This window comes from Rutidosis leptorrhynchoides, chromosome 11 (genome assembly GCF_046630445.1).
Source record: "Rutidosis leptorrhynchoides isolate AG116_Rl617_1_P2 chromosome 11, CSIRO_AGI_Rlap_v1, whole genome shotgun sequence".
Taxonomy (NCBI): domain Eukaryota; kingdom Viridiplantae; phylum Streptophyta; class Magnoliopsida; order Asterales; family Asteraceae; genus Rutidosis; species Rutidosis leptorrhynchoides.
The window spans coordinates 184,894,757-184,913,767 of NC_092343.1; positions in this window are offsets into that span (position 1 = coordinate 184,894,757).

The following is a 19,011-nucleotide window of genomic DNA, read 5'->3' on the forward strand; positions in this document are numbered from 1 at the left end:
TCGGACCCGTAATCTGTCTATCCCCCACTTCACTACAACAAATCGGAGACCTGCACTTTCTACCATAAAGTGCTTCAAATGGCGTCATCTCAATGCTTGAATGGAAGCTGTTGTTGTAGGAAAATTCTGCTAACGGTAGATGTCGATCCCAACTGTTTCCGAAATCAATAACACATGCTCGTAGCATGTCTTCAAGCGTTTGTATCGTCCTTTCACTCTGCCCATCAGTTTGTGGATGATAGGCAGTACTCATGTCTAGACGAGTTCCTAATGCTTGCTGTAATGTCTGCCAGAATCTTGAAATAAATCTGCCATCCCTATCAGAGATAACAGAGATTGGTATTCCATGTCTGGAGACGACGTCCTTCAAATACAGTCGTGTTAACTTCTCCATCTTGTCATCTTCTCTTATTGGCAGGAAGTGTGCTGATTTGGTGAGACGATCAACTATTACCCAAATAGTATCAAAACCACTTGCAGTCCTTGGCAATTTAGTGATAAAATCCATGGTAATGTTTTCCCATTTCCATTCCGGGATTTCGGGTTGTTGAAGTAGACCTGATGGTTTCTGATGCTCCGCTTTGACCTTAGAACACGTCAAACATTTCCCTACGTATTTAGCAACATCGGATTTCATACCTGGCCACCAAAAATGTTTCTTGAGATCCTTGTACATCTTCCCCGTTCCAGGATGTATTGAGTACCTGGTTTTATGAGCTTCTCTAAGTACCATTTCTCTCATATCTCCAAATTTTGGTACCCAAATTCTTTCAGCCCTATACCGGGTTCTGTCTTCCCGAATATTAAGATGCTTCTCCGATCCTTTGGGTATTTCATCCTTTAAGTTTCCCTCTTTTAAAACTCCTTATTGCGCCTCCTTTATTTGAGTAGTAAGGTTAGTGTGAATCATTATATTCATATATTTTACATGAATGGGTTCTCTGTCCTTTCTGCTCAAGGTGTCGGCTACCACATTTGCCTTCCCTGGGTGGTAACGAATCTCAAAGTCGTAATCATTCAACAATTCAATCCATCTGTGCTGCCTCATGTTCAGTTGTTTCTGATTAAATATGTGTTGAAGACTTTTGTGGTCGGTATATATATTACTTTTGACCCCATATAAGTAGTGCCTCTAAGTCTTTAATGCAAAAACAACCGCGCCTAATTCCAAATCATGCGTTGTATAATTCTGCTCGTGAATCTTCAATTGTCTAGACGCATAAGCAATTACTTTCGTTCGTTGCATTAATACACAACCGAGACCTTGCTTTGAGGCGTCACAATATATCACAAAATCATCATTCCTTTCAGGTAATGACAATATAGGTGCTGTAGTTAACTTTTTCTTCAACAATTGAAACGCTTTTTCTTGTTCATCCTTCCATTCAAATTTCCTCCCTTTATGCGTTAATGCAGTCAAGGGTTTTGCTATTTTAGAAAAATCTTGGATGAATCTCCTGTAATAACCAGCTAGCCCTAAAAATTGGCGTATGTGTTTCGGAGTTTTCGGAGTTTCCCACTTTTCAACGGTTTCAATCTTTGCTGGATCTACCTGAATACCTTCTTTGTTCACTATATGACCGAGGAATTGAACTTCTTCCAACCAAAATGCACACTTTGAAAACTTAGCGTACAGTTTTTCTTTTCTCATCAACTCTAGCACTTTTCTCAAATGTTCTTCGTGCTCTTGATCATTCTTCGAGTAAATAAGTATGTCATCGATGAAAACAATGACAAACTTGTCAAGATATGGCCCACACACTCAGTTCATGAGGTCCATGAACACAGCTGGTGCGTTAGTCAATCCAAACGGCATAACCATAAACTCGTAATGACCGTAACACGTCCTAAAAGCAGTCTTTGGAATATCATCCTCGTTCAACCGCATTTGATGATATCCAGAATGTAAATCGATCTTTGAATAAACAGACGAGCCTTGTAGTTGATCAAATAAGTCGTCGATTCTCGGTAGTGGGTAGTGGTTCTTGATGGTAAGTTTGTTCAACTCTCGGTAGTCGATACACAACCTGAATGTACCATCTTTCTTCTTGACAAACAAAACAGGAGCTCCCGATGGTGCTGTGCTTGGTCGAATGAAACCATGCTCTAAAAGTTCCTGTAACTGATTTTGTAATTCTTTCATTTAACTGGGTGCGAGTCTGTATGGAGCACGAGCTATTGGTGTAGCTCCTGGTACAAGGTCTATTTGAAATTCAACGGATCGATGTGGGGGTAATCCCGGTAATTCTTTCGGAAATACATCAGGAAATTCTTTTGCGATAGGAACATCACTGATGTTATTTTCTTCAGGTTTAACTTCCTCGATGTGTGCTAGAATGACGTAACAACCTTTTCTTATTAGTTTTTGCTCCTTCAAACTACTAATAAGATTTAACTTCGCGTTGTTCTTTTCTCCGTACACCATTAAAGGTTTTCATTTTTCACGCATAATGCAAATCGCATTTTTGTAACAAACGACTTCTGCTCTTACCTTCTTCAACCAGTCCATGCCAATTATTACATCAAAACTCCCTAAATCGACTGGTATTAAATCAATCTTAAACGTTTCATCACCCAGTTTAATTTCTCTATCCCGACATATATTATCTGCTGAAATTAATTTACCATTTGCTAATTCGAGTAAAAATTTATTATCCAAAGGCGTCAATGGGCAACTTAATTTAGCACAAAATTCTCTACTCATATAGCTTCTATCCGCACCCGAATCAAATAAAACATAAGCAGATTTATCGTCAATAAGAAACGTACCCGTAACAAGCTCCGAGTCTTCCTGTGCTTCTGCCGCATCAATATTGAAAACTCTTTCATGGCCCTGCCCATTAGTATTCCCCTTATTCGGGCAATTTCTAATAATGTGGCCCGGTTTTCCACATTTATAACAAACAGCGTTGGTATTACTTGCTCCGACACTATTCGTTTCGGCATTACTTGTTCCGACATTATTTGTTCCTTTAGTTCTGTTAAACTTTGGTCCGTAGACCTCACACTTTGTCGCGCTATGACCATTTCTTTTACACCTGTTGCAAAATGTCGTGCAAAACCCCTGATGATTTTCTTCACACCTATGACATGGCTGTTTTTGGTTTTTGTTGCCGTTGTTGTTATTAAGGTTGTTGTTGGGGTTGTTATTGTTGTTGAAACGGTTGTTGTAGTTGTTATTGTTGTTGGGATGTTTGTTGTAGTTATTGTTAGGATTGCGGTTATTGTTGCGATTATTGTTGCGGTTGTTGGGATAGTTGTTGCGATTGTGGTTGTAATTATTGTTGTTGTTGTACTGGTGACTCTTGTCACCGTTTTCCTCCCACTTCCTCTTAAGTTATTTCATGTTGGCTTCTTCGGCCGCCTGCTCTTTAATTCTTCCCTCAATCTGATTTATGAATTTATGAGCCATTCGACCTGCCTTCTGTATAGAAGCGGCTCGTGTGAACTCACATCTTCTTGAATCCTTACTGGTAACCCTTTTACAAATGTGTCGATCTTCTCTTCTTCATCTTCGAATGCCCCCGGACACAATAGGCACAACTCTGTGAATCGTCGTTCATATGTGGTAACGTCGAACCCTTGTGTTCGTAACTCTCTAAGTTCTGCCTTGAGTTTATTGACTTCGTTTCTAGGACGGTACTGCTCGTTCATCAATTGCTTGAATGCCGACCACGGTAGTGCGTAAGCATCATTTTGTCCTACCTGTTCAAGATAGGTGTTCCACCACGTTAACGCAGTACCTGTGAAGGTATGCGTTGCGTACTTAACTTTGTCCTCTTCAGTACACTTACTTATGGCAAACACTGATTCGACTTTTTCGGTCCACCGTTTCAATCCAATTGGTCCTTCGGTTCCATCAAATTCCAAAGGTTTGCAGGCAGTGAATTCTTTGTAGGAGCATCCTACACGATTTCTTGCGCCGTTAGCTGCATTGCTAGATTCAGAGTTATTGTTGGTATGTAGCGCAGCCTGTACTGCGGCTATGTTTGCAGCAAGAAAGGTACGGAATTCCTCTTCGCTCATATTCATAGTGTGTCGAGTAGTCAGTGCCATTTCCTTCAAAATAGCCAACTGAATCGAGTTAATCATACAGAATATTAAGAGTAGTCAATAGTATTTCGTAGCATAATATGAACTCATTTATAAAAGCTTTTTCTTCATATTAGCGTTTTATAAGTTTAAATTCGGGTACTACCTACCCATTAAGTTCATACTTAGTAGCTAATATACAATTCAACTACTACAATTCCATATGAAAAACTGATTATAATAATATATCACATTCAAATATTCTTCAAACTTACAACTTCGCTATATTACATATAACATGAAATAGAGTACACTTTGATACATGACAGTTTTTGAAGATAAACCTAGTTAATACGCAAGTTGTTCAGCAAAGGAAATATAGACACGTAGTTCATAAGTCCAGTAACAAGTCATGCATTCTAGTTTTACTAAGATGACTTCCCATCCTTGGTCTTGTGGAAAATAACCGTTATGACCATTGGCTAGGCAGCATGTTGTAATGTCGTCAAAAGGACGAGGGTTTCGTAATGTCCAACAGCCCCGTAATAATCTAAAAAGCTTGTTTCTCACCCCAACTACTGAATCCGTCACTTGTGGGAAGGTTTTATTTAAAAGTTGCAATCCGATGTTCTTTTTCTCACTTTGGTAAGAAGCGAACATCACTAACCCGTAAGCATAACATGCTTCTTTATGTTGCATGTTAGAAGCTCTTTCTAATTCACGAAATCCTATGTTGGGATATGTTGAGTCAAAATAGGTTCTTAACCCGTAGCGTAAAATTGCATTTGGGTTCCCCGCATTTAACGCTTTAAAGAAAACACAGCGTAACTTACGGTCTCCCTAATGTGATATACCCTACCTATCAAACGAAAGCCTTTTATAAACTAAGGCATTTCTGGAAAGTCTTTCAAATGTTTGACAAGTTAATTTTGCCATAATTAATTGTGCTGATGAATTCTGACCACTCTAGACAAGATTTCCTCAATCATATCCTCTGGTAGATCTTCTAAAATATTCGGTTGTCTACCCTTAACGTCCATTTTGTTTTTATACTGTAAAATAGACAAGGATTAGATTCATAAAAGATAATTAACAAATAATACAAGCAATTTTTACATAGAACATAAAAGTACAAGCACACTACAATACATATAATACACAACATGATTACAACCCTCTAATCTGAATCACTGGTTTCTTCTTCTTCTTCTTCAGACTTGGTTCGTTTTCCTAATTTTCTAGGAATATATGGTGTTCCTCTAATACGAGCCGTCGTTTTCCACAATGGTTTAGAAAAACCTGGTGGTTTAGAGGTTCCCGGGTCATTGTTACATTTTAGGAAATACGGATGTTGCCGATACATATAAAGTTCATCGGGGTTGGAATCGGGTTTCTCTATTTTTATACCTTTTCCCTTATTATTTTCTTTCACTTTATTAAATTGGGTAGAGGTAATTTCTATAACATCATCGGAATCCTCATCAGGATCCGATTCATCGGAAAATTGGCAATCTTCCCAATATTTTGCTTCCTCGGCGGAAACACCATTGACCATTATTAACTTTGGTCCGTTGGTTGAGGATTTTCTTTTATTTAATCGATTTACTCTAGGTATCAACATTTCTTCCTCGGGTACCTCTTCTTCTTCCGGTTCCTTCTCTTCCGGTTCCTCCTCTTCCGGTTCCTCTTTTTCCGGTTCCTCCTCTTCCGGTTCCTCCTCTTCCGGTTCCTCTTCGGGAATTTGTGAATCTTCCCAAAATATATTCGACTCTTCATTATTCATTGGGATTTGTACTAGTGGTAGACATCTATCACACAATATCAAACACATTAAGAGGTTAATATATCACATAATATTTACATGTTAATAATATATAGTTTCCAACAAAAGTGTTAAGCAATCGTTTTTAAAGAAAACACGGTCGAAGTCCAGACTCACTAATGTATCCTAACAAACTCGATAAGACACACTAATGCAAATTTCTGGTTCTCTAAGACCAACGCTCGGATACCAATTGAAATGTCCCGTTCATATTGATTATAATCGTTCCATATTAATTGATTTCGTCGCGAGGTTTTGACCTCTATATGAGACGTTTTTCAAAGACTGCATTCATTTTTAAAACAACCATAACCTTTATTTTATCTATAAAGGTTTAAAAAGCATTACGTAGATTATCAAATAATGATAATCTAAAATATACCGTTTACACACGACCATTACATAATGGTTTACAATAAGAATATATTACATCAAAAATAAGTTTCTTAAATGCAGTTTTTACATAATATCATACAAGCATGGACTCCAAATCTTGTCCTTATTTTAGTATGCAACAACGGAAGCTCTTAATAATCACCTGAGAATAAACATGCTTAAAACGTCAGCAAAAATGTTGGTGAGTTATATGTTTAACCTATATATTATCAAATCATAATAACAGACCACAAAATTTCATATTTCAATATACATCCCATACATAGAGATAAAAATCATTCATATGGTGAACACCTGGTAACCGACATTAACAAGATGCATAAGAATATCCCTATCATTCTGGGAAATCCTTCGGACATGATAAAAATGAATTCGAAGTACTAAATCATCCAGTACTTTGGATGGGGTTCGTTAGGCCCAATAGATCTATCTTTAGGATTCACGTCAATTAGTAGATCGGTTTACTAATTCTTAGGCTACCAAGCAAAAGGGGCATATTCGGCTTCGATCATTCACCCATATAATGTAGTTTCATTTACTTGTGTCTATTTCGTAAAACATTTATAAAACTGCATGTATTCTCATCCCAAAATATTAGATTTTAAAAGTGGGACTATAAGTCACTTTCACAGATTTTTACTTCTTCATGAAGTAAGACTTGGCCACTGGTCGATTCACGAACCTATAACAAATATGTACATATATATTAAATTATGTTCAAAATATATTTACAACATTTTTAATATGTTTTACTGTTTTAAATTTATTAAGTCAGCTGTCCTCGTTAGTAACCTACAACTAGTTGTCCATAGTTAGATGTACAGAAATAAATTGATATATATTATCTTGAATCAATCCACGACCCAGTGTATACACATCTCAGGCTAGATCACAACTCAAAGTATATATATATTTAGAATCAACCTCAACCCTGTATAGCTAACTCCAACATTACTGCATATAGAGTGTCTATGGTTGTTCCAAATAATATATATACATGGGTCGATATGATATGTCAAAACATTTACATACGTGTCTATGGTATCTCAAGATTACATAATATATTAGAATACAAGTATAATACAATATAAGTTAGCTAGGATATGATTTGTATAGATTTGTTACCAATTTTCACGTAGCTACAACAAGTAAAAATATCCAGTCTTGTTTTACCCATAACTTCTTCGTTTTAAATCCGTTTTGAGTGAATCCAATTGCTATGGTTTCATATTGAACTTAAGTTTATGAATATTTACAGAAAAGTATAAGTTTATAGTCGCAAATACAGGTTACAAGTCATTTTTGTAACAGTAGTCATTTCAGTCGAAAGAACGACGTCTAGATAACCATTTTGGAAAACATACTTTCACTTTGAGTTTAATCATGATTTTTGGATATAGTTTCATGTTCATAAGAAAAATCATTTTCCCAGAAGAACAACTTTTAAATCAAAGTTTATCATAGTTTTTAATTAACTAACCCAAAACAGCCCGCGGTGTTACTACGACGGCGTATATCCAGTTTTACGGTGTTTTTCGTGTTTTCAGGATTTAAATCATTAAGTTAGTATATCATATAGATATAGAACATGTGTTTAGTTGATTTTAAAAGTCAATTTAGAAGGATTAACTTCTGTTTGCGAACAAGTTTAGAATTAACTAAACTATGTTCTAGTGATTACAAGTTTAAACCTTAGAATAAGATAGCTTTATATGTATGAATCGAATGATGTTATGAACATCATTACTACCTCAAGTTTTGTGAATAAACCTACTGGAAAAAAGAAAAATGGATCTAGCTTCAAAGGATCTTTGGATTGCTTGAAAGTTCTTGAAGCAGAATCATGACACGAAAACAAATTCAAGTAAGATTTTCACTCGAAATAAGATTGTTATAGTTATAGAAATTGAATCAAAGTTTGAATATGAGTATTACCTTGTATTAGAAAGATATCTTACTGTAAATATGAAAGATTTCTTGAGGTTAGATGATCACTTTACAAGATTGGAAGTAAGCTAGCAAACTTGGAAGTATTATTGATTTTATGAAACTAGAACTTATAGAATTTATGAAGAACACTTAAAACTTGAAGATAGAACTTGAAAGAGATCAATTTGATGAAGAAAATTGATGAATGAAAGTATTTGTAGGTGTTTTTGGTCGTTGGTATATGGATTAGATATAAAGGATGTGTAATTTTGTTTACATGTAAATAAGTCATGAATGATTACTAATATTTTTGTAATTTTATGAGATATTTTATGCTAGTTGCTAAATGATGGTTCCCACATGTGTTAGGTGACTCACATGGGCTACTAAGAGCTGATCATTGGAGTGTATATACCAATAGTACATACATCTAAAAGCTGTGTATTGTACGAGTACGAATACGGGTGAATACGAGTAGAATTGTTGATGAAACTGAACGAGGATGTAATTGTAAGCATTTTTGTTAAGTAGAAGTATTTTGATAAGTGTCTTGAAGTCTTTCAAAAGTGTATAAATTCATATTAAAACACTACATGTATATACATTTTAACTGAGTCATTAAGTCATCGTTAGTCGTTACATGTAAATGTTGTTTTGAAGCCTTTAGGTTAACGATCCTGTTAAGTATTGTTAACCCATTGTTTATTATATCAAATGAGATGTTAAATTATTACATTATCATGATATTATGATATATTAATATATCTTAATATGATATATATACAATTAAATGTCGTTACTGTAGCGACCCGACAAAATCGTCATTGACGGCGCCGTCTACTTAGGTCCCGTTACATGGTCATAAGTCTTTAATACAACGTTTGACCAAAAGTATGTCGCATTCATTTCAAAGTAAAGATGTTTCAAGGTTTACAAAGTAGTTCGACAACTAGTTACATAACAAGGTTTAAAGTACAATAGAAACACATGTGACACAATTTAAAAGTAGCCAAAAGATGCTCCATGTATGCATGTATATACTAGACATCCAAGCAAGTATCAAAAGTAATGAGCGGAAGCATGTATCACAAAACGTTCAAGGACCTGAGAAAAATATAGAAATCTGTCAACGAAAACGTTGGTGAAATAATAGGTTTAAGTAAATAAGTGAGTAAAAAGTAATTTGAACCACAAGATTTGCAACAACGAAATAATAGTTAACCATTCCAAAATTTGTTTCACGAGCACCCAATTATCAATGCTTAACATTCCTTCCATAGAACCCCATCACAATAGTGTTAGAACATACACTAATTCACGAAAATATATTTCATTTGTAGACGGTAGCGAACCGCCTGAATGAGGGTTTGTCAAACCCATATGGATCCATACAACATAAGTTCTCGCTTACACCCGGCAAGTGTAACTAATGATAATCGAATTGAGGATTTTGTTCTAAACTCGTATGTAGAATGTTTGTTTTCCTGTACTTGTGTTCACTTAATAAAAAGAAACGTTTATGTTTTCTCATCCCAAATGTAAGTTCAAAAGAGTAAAAGTGGGACTATGATCTCACCTTGAGTGCACGAGTAATAAAGTACTTCAACAAGTAAAAGTGTGCAAAGAACAATGCTAGGCTTGACCTAAACAAATAGGTTTATATCAATATCGGTAAACACGGTCGGTCAAAGTGTTCAATTAGTCCTATGGCTCGTTATGACTCGATTACTATAGCATGTGAGTCAAATCGTCACATTTCATGCAAGATACAAGTATAAAAGCATGGTAGAACGATTGCACAAACATTTGGTTAAGTTTGATTAAAAGTCAAACTTGGTCAAAGTAAAAGTCAACGGGGTCGGGTCGGGTTTCCGACCATCATACATAAAAACGTAGTCATATATAAGCATGTTGGCAATATTTCATGTTAAACGGAGTTGTGAGTAAGTGGGAACGAAATTGAAAAAATCAAAAGTGGGCTTTGGTCAGGGAGAATCTCGCGACCGCGAGTCCCAGCCTTGCGGTCGCGAAGTGGCCTTTTTCAGCATCTGGTGTAACATCCTCCCAATAGGGTCTGGAAGGAACGTCACTAATATCAAAACATACCAACATATTATAATAAACGAGAACAATACTAAATGATGAATTTAACTTTAATGAGTACGCAGCGGAAAATGAAATGTCGTTACAATGACAGGAATAACAATATCGTAAATGTTCACATGCAGAAGTAATAAATGCGATATCTCTTGATCCTATGTCCAAGTAGCATCACATAAGCGGTAAGTATAAGAGCTTGAATCAAGCAGCACCTGAGACAAAACATGTTAAAGTGTCAACCAAAAAGGTTGAGTGAAGTTCATAGGTTTAACAAAAAGTTTGTCGTTGTTTTAGACCACAAGATTTAGTTTGTAAAGTTGATCTCCCACAGGATCAAAAAAGTTATGCCAATGCGTGATATTTAGACTAAACGTTCAAGTTTTGCCCCATGACAAGTTGTGTCTGTCCTTGTCGGTTTAATTTCATTATTAAGTAATACAATGACTTGGTCAAATGTATTGGGGACGTTACTCCCGATAGGCCTACCCCCAATAATTAAGCATGCCGCAGCAATTAAAAATATCACTGTAGGGACTTAGTCGGACATAGCCGGGTATAGCATAGTTTAACAGTTTGGTACTTGTGTCTAAAGTGTAAAAAGTAAAAACAGCATGTGTCTCACCCCAAGTAAAAGTAAGTAAGTTTGCTAGCAATAAAGAGGGGTTATGAATTCACCTTAGTAAGTAGAGAGAGAGTTATTCCTCGGAATAAAGAGTTGAACGAGTGAGCAGGAAAGTCAACCTATTGACATTTAAGAGTAGTTAAGTGTTTTGCCCATGTTTAAGTTTAAGTATGTGTTTGTTTTACTAAGTTTCTATTCCTAGTAAGTTACTATTTTTATAAAGTTTCCATTTTTAGAAAGTTTCTTATTTTACTAAGTTTCTATGACTATAGAGTTTCTTCTTTTATCAGTGTTTTCCATTTTAGGATACTTGCCGTATTAGATAAGCTTCCAATCACCCCTTTCCCTTCGAATGGCTAATTTAGATCTAGGGGCTTGAGCCATAGGACCCTTTAAATCGGAAATCCAAACCCTCTGCCTAGAATCTCATAGAAACCATTCGTCAAGAAAGTTCGAAGATCTATACATCTCTAATACATATCCCAAAATGTTTTTATGTTACAATATAAGTAGTAGGTTATAGGTGCTAGTAATAGTAATAGTGTATACATGTTATTTATTTTATTTTTAATTGCATATAATTTATAACATTATTTACATGTTTCGGTAAAAATAATAACCGAAGTAAAAAGTAAAAAGTAAAAAGTAAAAAGTAAAAAAAATAAAAAGTAAGAAAAGAATACTTACTAGTAGTAATTCTTCAAAGAGAGAATGAGAGAAATTTTGGTGTGAGTTTGAATGAGAAATGAGGGGTATTTATACTTGAAAAAATTAGGTAAAAAGAATAAAATAATTAAAAGAAAAAAAAAATATTTTAATTCTTAATGGGATTTTAAAATTTAAAAGTATTAAATGTTAGGTCATGGGATAATGCACAAAATAAAATAATAAAAGTAGTTTTTCCATTACAATTTTTAATTAAAAAGTAATTTATTAATTATTTATTTATTTTTTCATTTATTTTAAGGATTTTTTTTATATAAATAAACAAATTGATTTAATGCTTTTCCAAGAATATTTGTCAATAATATTTTATTTTATTATTTTTTTTAATTAATTAATAAATACAAATTTTGCATAAAAATAATAAATAATTCGGTATTTTGTATTTTTAATAATAATTATGATTTTAATTATTAAACTATAGTTTTAGTAAGTTTGTAAATATTATTACATTTATATATAATTAGATTTATTATATAGTTAAATATATAATACATTAACTAAATAATAAAAGTGATACAAAGTTTATATACTTAGTTAAATTATGTCAAATTATATAAATTAATAATATATTATTTATTTAAGCGTACATTGTTGACTAAAAATTACTATTCGGTCAATATTTAATTGTATATAACAACCCTTAATACATTTAGTCAGACATATAACCCTAGGGTTAATTCAGTAAATTTAGAAGTCGAAAAGTGAGGGTTGTTACAGTACCTCCCCGTTAATAAAAACTTCGTCCCGAAGTTTTAGGTAGACTTCTCGGATGCATCAGCGGTTGAGAAGAGATGGGGATATTTCTGTTTCATTTGGTCTTCACGTTCCCAGGTATACTCGGGGCCACGTCGTGAATTCCAATGGATCTTAACAATAGGTATGGTGCTTTGTTTTAAGCGTTTAGCAGATTGGTCCATGACTTCTACGGGTTCCTCTATGAAGTGCATTTTATCATCAATGCGAATGTCATCCAAAGGAATAACGAGAGTGTCATCAGCGAGACACTTTTTAAGATTCGAGACATGAAATACGTTGTGTACGCTGCTAAGTTCAGCAGGTAATTCTAATCGATAAGCCACGGGTCCGATCCTTTCAGTAATCTTAAAAGGTCCAACAAAACGCGGACTTAGTTTGCTTCGTTTACCAAAACGAACGATGCCTTTCCAAGGGGATACTTTCAACATGACTTTGTCACCAACTTGGAATTCCAAATCTTTCCGACCTTTATTAGCATAGCTCTTCTGTCGGCTGCGAGCAGTTTCTATTCATTTCTTAATCTGAACTATCTTTTCGGTTGTCTCGTGTATGATTTCAGGACCAGTTAACTGTCTGTCCTCTAATTCATCCCAGCACAGTGGGGATCTACATTTTCGTCCGTATAATGCCTCAAAAGGTGCAGCCTTAATACTTGAGTGGTAACTATTATTGTAAGATAATTCAACCAAAGGCAAATGTCTATCCCAACCTTTGCCGAAGTCGATAACACAAGCGCGAAGCATATCTTCCAATGTTTGAATGGTTCGTTCACTTTGACCATCAGTTTGCGGATGATAAGCAGTACTCATGTTGAGTTGAGTTCCAAGAGCATTTTGTAAGGATTTCCAGAATCTGGAAGTGAATCTACTGTCGCGATCGGATATGATTGATATAGGAACACCATGACGAGAGACAATTTCTTTGATATACAGTTGTGACAATCTCTCCATCTTGTCGGTCTCCTTGATCGGTAAGAAATGAGCAGATTTAGTAAGATGATCTACTATGACCCATATAGTATCATTGCCACTAGAAGTCTTGGGCAATTTAGTAATAAAGTCCATAGCGATACATTCCCACTTCCACTGCGGATTATCGGGTTGTGTCAACAGATCAGAAGGCTTTTGATGTTCAGCCTTGACTTTCAAACAAGTGAGACACTTACTAACATAAGTAGCAATCTCGGCTTTCATATTAGGCCACCAGTAGAATTCCTTCACATCGTGGTACATCTTACTGGAACCCGGATGAATAGAATACCTAGTCTTATGCGCTTCATCCAAGACTAGTTCACGGAGATTACCGAAGTGAGGAACCCAAATTCTGTTGCAAAAGTACCGTGTACCATTAGCTTTCACTTGGAGTTGGTTCTCGAAACCGATAGGTCCTTCACCTTCGATAAGTGTTGGTTTAATAGCTTCCAGTTGAGCTTCGCAGATTCGTGATATAAGATTTGATTTGATTTTCAGGTTTAAGGCACGAACACGTTTAACATCGTCTTTTCGACTAAGGGCATCAGCAACTACGTTTGCCTTGCCAGGATGATATTCCATCTTACAGTCATAATCGTTCAATAACTCGAGCCATCGGCTTTGCCTCATATTCAGCTGTTTTTGATCAAAGATGTGTCGAAGACTTTTATGGTCAGTGTACACCGTAGACTGGGTACCATATAGATAATGTCTCCATATCTTTAATGCAAATACCACGGCACCTAACTCAAGGTCGTGTGTGGTATAGTTCTCCTCGTGTTTCTTCAACTGTCTAGATGCGTAGGCAATAACCTTTTCACGTTGCATTAAAACACAACTAAAGCCTTACTTTGAGGCATCGCAGTAAACAACAAAATCGTCAGTACCTTCAGGTAAAGATAGAATCGGGGCTGTGGTCAACTTCTCTTTCAGAATCTTGAAAGCAGATTCCTGTTCTTCTGACCACTCAAACTTCTTCCCTTTTTGAGTTAGCTTCGTAAGGGGTTTGGCAAGAAGGGAAAAATCCTTTATGAATCTCCGATAATAACCGGCAAGTCCCAAAAATTGACGAATATGCTTCGCAGTCTTTGGTATCTCCTAGTTCTGGATAGCGGTAATCTTAGCTGGATCAACATGTATTCCATTACTATCAACAACGTGTCCGAGGAATTGTACGGTTTTGAGCCAAAACTCGCACTTAGAAAACTTAGCGTAGAGTTGTTCCTTTCGTAAGAGTTCAAGAATCACGCGCAGATGTTGCTCATGTTCCTTCTTACTCTTGGAGTAGATCAAAATATCATCAATGAAAACAATGACGAATTTATCGAGATAAGGTTTGCAGACACGGTTCATGAGATCCATGAAAACGGCAGGAGCATTGGTCAAACCAAAAGGCATGACACAGAATTCATAGTGCCCATAACGAGTGCGAAAAGCAGTCTTAGGAATATCAGATTCCTTGACTCTAAGTTGGTGATATCCGAACCTCAAATCAATCTTTGAATAAACACTTGACCCTTGAAGTTGGTCGAATAGATCATCAATACGTGGCAATGGATAATGGTTCTTGATAGTAAGCTTGTTAAGTTTGCGGTAATCAATGCACATCCTTAACGTACCATCCTTCTTTTTAACAAATAGAATAGGAGCTCCCCATGGGGACGAGCTTGGACGAATGAAACCTTTATCCAATAGTTCTTGGAGCTGGTTGGAAAGTTCCTTCATTTCGGAAGGTGCTAAACGGTATGGTGCTTTAGTAATAGGAGCAGCACCGGGAGCTAAATCAATTTGAAATTCAACTTGTCGAGGAGGTGGAAGACCAGGAAGATCTTCGGGAAACACATCGGGATAGTCTCTAACCACTGGTACATCTTCAATACGCTTCTCTTCCGATTCGATCAGCTTAACGTGGGCTAGAATGGCTGGATAACCTTTCATAAGGTATTTGCGGGTTTTGATATAGGAGATGATATTGAGATTAGAACCACTCTTTTCACCTTGGATGATGAGAGTATCTCCATTCCCCAATGGAACATTAACAGTTTTATCGTAACACATGATAGCAGCATGTAATGGACGTAACCAATCCATACCAACTACGACGTCAAAACTTCTGAGTTTGACCGGCAAAAGGTCTATCTTAAATTCTTTATCAGCTAAGATTAGGTTGCAGTTTTTATAGATTTTATCGACTTGCATGACCTTTCCATTGGCTACTTCTACTAATCTTTTAGTTTCTAAGGGTTGAGGCTTTTCAGCAAATAGGGTACAAAAATCACTAGACACGTAACTTCTGTCGGCACTAGTATCGAATAAAATAGTTGCATAGAAATTATTGACAAGATACGTGCCCATGATAACTTCATCTTCATCTCGGGCTTCAGCAGCATTAATTACAAATGCACGACCCTTCGCAGCAGTAGCATTAGCTCCAGTAGCGAGATTATCTTTCTTCTTAGGACAATTCGGACTAATGTGTCCCTTCTCTCCACAAGTATAGCATGTAGGAGGAGCTTTGGCCGGAACAATAGCCTTATCCTTCGGAGGAGTCTTACACGTCTTAGCAACGTGTCCCACTTTCTTACACAACGCACAAACCGTAGTACACTTCCCCGGGTGATGCCTCTCACAACGAATACAGAAAGGATAAGTACCCTTATAATTCGACCTTGTACCATCCGCAGGCTTCTTATTATCATTCTGAGCCGAACCTTGAGATGGCTCAAACTTCCTCTTACCATCATTACCCTTGGTTTCAACTTGCTTATTGGTCGACGCCCTTCTTCTCTTGGCCAACATGAGATTTTGTGCCATGAGAATCACAGCATCCAAAGTAACCTTCTCAGCAGCAATAACATTCCCTTGAACATCCTCGGGAAGACCTTCAATATACCGCTCAATTCTTCTAGCTTCAGTAGGAAACATTTCAGGACATAGAGTAGAAAGCTCCAGATAACAATTGGTATAGTTCTCAATGTCAGTACCCTTGACCATGAGTTCCCAGAACTCAGCTTCAAGTTTCTGAACTTGACTTCGAGGACAGAATTTATTGACCATCATGCTTTTGAGTTCATCCCATGGAATTGCATTAGCATTATCAATTCCTACGGACTTGGCATGAGCAGTCCACCAAGTTAAAGCATTGCCACCCAATGAGCTAGTGGCATACTTTACTCGATCGTTATCACCACAGTTGCAAATACGAAAAATAGATTCCATCTTCTCGAACCAACGGACTAGTTCGACAGCTTCTTCAGTCCCCTTAAATGTAGGAGGATGACAGTTTGAAAAATCCTTGTAGGAACAAGGTTTTGGTTGTGGATTAGCATGGTTAGCTTGGGCGTTGACTTGGGCGGCAGCGAGTAACTGTTGGAATTGCTCAGTAGTTAACACAACATTGTTAACAGTAGGTGCAGCTGAACGAACCATGATGTCACTACATAAAAGTGAACATAAGTCGGATAAGTTAACAAATTTGAGCAATTACAAGTAGGAATAAGATAAAGTATTAATATCACATGATATAAATAAAACACTTTATTTTATTAAGGAACTAGGCATTAAATAAGCCTTTTAATATATGATTCGAAAATAGAAATAGTTTTAAGGCATAGCCTTTACATAGATGGAAAATAGAAAGATAACTAAAGAATATTAAGATTCATATTCCTTCTTCTCGTCCTCAATCTTCTTCATAAACTTCTCAACTTTCTCATTCTTCGCCTTTTGTTTCTCATGCAGGAACTCAAGATTATCATAAAGGTTAGAAACTTCATTGTTGATTACATGGTACTTGTGGTCCCTTATAGAAAGTTGATTATTCACGCGGTTTTCCTCCATCTTCAATCTAAGGTCAACATCTTCTCTTAGGTAGGAGAGAGATTGCTTCCCCCATCGAGTATTTCTATCACCTTCATACTTCACCAACTTTATCTCTTTATTTAGTTCAGCATTTTCCTCCTTGAGCTTCTTGATCACTAGGTCTTTTTTCTTCATTTGAAAATCAATCCTTGCAATATGGCGAATTAGGTCATCGGTAGTTTTTCGCAGATTCATGAGCTTGTACTTGGAATCAACTTCATCGTAGAAAGGAGATCGGGATCTTTTCTTTGACGGCCCAGTTTCTTCAAGACATTTTGTGACGACCCGGAAATTTCCGACCAAATTTAAACTTTAATCTTTATATTATTCAGACACGATAAGCAAAGTTTGTTAAGTTAAATCTCAAGAATTTTAAACTGTGTTCATACATTCATTATAACCTCGACCAAATTCCGACGATTCACGAACCGTTATATATAAATAGATATGTATATGTATATATATATATTATAACTTGAGAATATTAATAAAGTATTAAACGTATAATACTTTACACGAACGTATTTGTTTCAATATGATTTTCGACGAAAAAAAATATATTAAATGATTGAATTATCAAAAACATTGAATTATGATTACAAGTCTCTGTTGAGAGGTCCACTATGATTTGAGAAAATCTATTCCTCTTAACGATATTCAGAATAATTTGTAAAGCTATTTATAAATAAAAACAAAAAGTGTCATTTACGAAAGTTAGACAAAAGTTAGTGGAGAATTGGTTTCCATAATATTCTATTAATCTATTTTCAAACGTACAAAGACGTTTTCAGTTTAAAAAGAACTTTATTATTAAAACGTATATAACTTTTATAAATATCTAGAATCACTTTTGATAACTCATTACTTAACCAGTATAATAAATATAACGATATTTATATTTTATTTCATTAAATATATATAACGATTTAAATTAATATTATATATATTTATACGCGTATTATACATACATAGTTTTTTATACTTTTACTATACTTTAACTTTACCTTTACTTTACTTTTACTTTACTTTAACTTTAATAATTCATACTTTAATAATTCACTTTAATAATTCATACTTTAATAATTCACTTTAATAATTCATACTTTAATAATTCACTTTAATAATTCATACTTTAATAATTCACTTTAATAATTCATACTTTAATAATTCACTTTTATAATTCAAAAATCTATTATAAATAGAATTCAATAGGTTTCATTATTTCATAGAAACTTGAAAATATATTTCTCTAAACTCTCTCAATTGATATATATATATATATATATATATATATATATATATATATATATATATATATATATATATATATATATATATATATATATATATATATATATATATATATATATATATATATATATTTGCTCTGTATTATTTCAAAATATTATTAGTATACATAAAATATTACGACGGAGTGCTGTCCGAGTGATTTCAAAATAGTTTTTTTGAATGAGTCGAAGCTAAGGAAATTATGGGTTATAACTATGAAGGTGATGGGTATGGTTCATGGGTATGCTCGTGAGGTCAATCTAGTGTTTATCATCTCCGTTGCGTCTACGTACTTTCCTGCAATATTGAATCTCAATATTGATACGTTCGTGAATCCGAGGCCAACCTTGCACTTATTAAATGACGTTATATGTATTTTTACTACGAAATACAGTATTGTGAGTTTCATTACTCCCTTTTTATATATATTTTTGGGCTGAGAATACATGCGCTGTTTTATAAATGTTTTACGAAATAGGCACAAGTACTAAAACTAATTCTATGTG